The following is a 2551-nucleotide window of genomic DNA, read 5'->3' on the forward strand; positions in this document are numbered from 1 at the left end:
CATGATACTGTGAAAGTTCAATCCACAATGGATCCAACACAGTCGCGAGAGTCCAGTCCAAAGCGGATCCAACACAGCAGCGAGAGTCCCGTTCACAGCGGAGCCAGCAGGAAACCATCCCAAGCGGAGGCGGATCAGCAGCGCAGAGATGTCCCCAGCCGATACACAGGCAAGCAGTACATGGCCACCGGATCGGACTGGACCCCCTCCACAAGGGAGAGTGGGACATAGAAGAAAAAGAAAAGAAACAGCAGATCAACTGGTCTAAAAAGGGAGTCTATTTAAAGGCTAGAGTATACAAATGAGTTTTAAGGTGAGACATAAATGCTTCTACTAACATGTGACATAAGTGTCTATTTTAGCTACAGTCAAGAAAAGAAGTATTTGAACACCCTGCTATTTTGCAAGTTCTCCCACTTAGAAATCCTGGAGGGGTCTGAAATTTTCACCGCAGGTGCATGTCCACTGTATGAGAGATAACCTAAAAATCAAAATCCAGAAATCAAAATCTATGATTTTTTTAACAATTTATTTGTGTGATACAGCTGAAAAAAGGTATTTAAAACTCCTGTCTATCAGTTAGAATTCTGACCCTCAACGACCCGTTAGTCCGCCTTTAAAAGTCCTCCACTCCACTGTATTATCCTGAATCAGATGCACCTGTGTGAGGTCGTTAGCTGCATAAAGACACCTGTCCACCCCAAACATTCAGCATGGCTAAGAGCAAAGAGCTGTCCAAAGACCAAATTGTACAACTCCACAAGGATGGAAAGGGCTACGGAGAAATTGCCAAGCAGCTTGGTGGGAAAAAGGTCCACTGTTGGAGCAATCATTAGAAAATGGAAGAAGCTAAACATGACGGTCAATCTAAATCGGACTGGAGCCCCATGCAAGATATCACCTGGTGGGGTCTCAATGATGCTACGAAAGGTGAGGAATCGGCCCAGGACTACACGGCAGGACTTGGTCAATGACCTGACAAGAGCTGGGACCACTGGTTCTGCTGTTACCTCAGATATTGCCTGTTCAGATGTTATGATTGTGGCTCAGAGATTTGTATGTAGATTATATTTATTTGGCAATAAGCTTAAATGTTTGTATTTACAATTTTTGAGTTGAGTTTCATCAAATATGCTATTTAACTGCTACTGTTTAACAAGGACTGATTTAAATTGTGTTTGCACAACAAATGTTTTGGCGCTTTTGTTCATGTGGGAGAATATTCCAATAAAGGTGCACTACACACTACTTTTGAATTCATTATTGGGCTTTGCGTATACAATGCAGTTAATCGCGATTAATCGGAGAAATAGTGCGATTAATTTCGATTAAACTTTTTAATCGTTGCCCAGCCCTAGAAAAAATGCAATATTTTTCATCAGAACAAATGTCTAATTTTGTTGGGAAAATTTGTAAATTAATGTTGCAAGACTACGGTTCTCATTATGCACAGTCATTTACCACAATTCCCCCTAAAAAAAAACGGATTAAGTCGCTGGAATACAAAGACAATGTACATCCATAAAATTGGATGCATATGAAAATGTGCAATAAATCTGTACAGTAATTTATTTACATCAGCACATTATTGCTTTTTTATCCTGCACTATAACAAGCTAATGCAACATTTTGTTCTTATTTGTACTGTAAAGTCCAAATTTGACTGACAATAAAAGTACTTTGTCCAAAAAATCTTGCTATCAATAATTAATATTGTTCATTTTCTTAATTGAGTACAAAGACCAACTTAAAAATACAATAAATTCTGATAATTCAAGATCCATCCATCCATCCATCATCTTCCGCTCATCCGAGGTCGGGTCGCGGGGGCAACAACCTAAGCAGGGAAGCCCAGACTTCCCTCTCCCCAGCCACTTCGTCCAGCTCTTCCCGGGGGATCCCGAGGCGTTCCCAGGCCAGCCAGGAGATATATAATTAAATATATATATATACTTATATATCGAGATATATAATTAAAGATGCAATCAAAATAATGAAGTTCAAATAATAAGACATTTAAAAGTTGTTACAGCATAAGGAAAAGAGTCAAATTTTACAATTGTAAATTTGTTTTAGTACTTTTATTGAAAGTGTAATTCTATAAGAATAAAGCTATACCGGTAGTTCTGATTCATTTACATCACAAATTTGCAAGAACTGTTTATTTTCTGACAGTAAAGTCATGATATAACAAAACATATTTAAAAAGAACAAAAGCCTGCATTTTACAAGAATAACTTATTTGACAAAATTTTGCTGGAATACATTTTATTATTACAAGTGGAAAATTACTGCTACACAGAAATAAATAATTTTAACTTGATATTGTATTAATTTAAGACATTTGTAATATAAGAAAAAAAGCACCATTTCATCAGAATACTTTTTTCCCATGTAATCTACATTCTGACCACTTTACTGTATATATATGTTTTGTTTTGAGTTGTGTCATTTACTAACTTTTCCCACTTGGTGGTAGAGAAATGACCCAGTACCCTTAATTGTTACCAGATATTCTTGACTTGTCTGGGCTAATACGACTGGAGGCAGA

The sequence above is a fragment of the Nerophis ophidion genome, linkage group LG11 (assembly GCF_033978795.1).
Source record: "Nerophis ophidion isolate RoL-2023_Sa linkage group LG11, RoL_Noph_v1.0, whole genome shotgun sequence".
Taxonomy (NCBI): domain Eukaryota; kingdom Metazoa; phylum Chordata; class Actinopteri; order Syngnathiformes; family Syngnathidae; genus Nerophis; species Nerophis ophidion.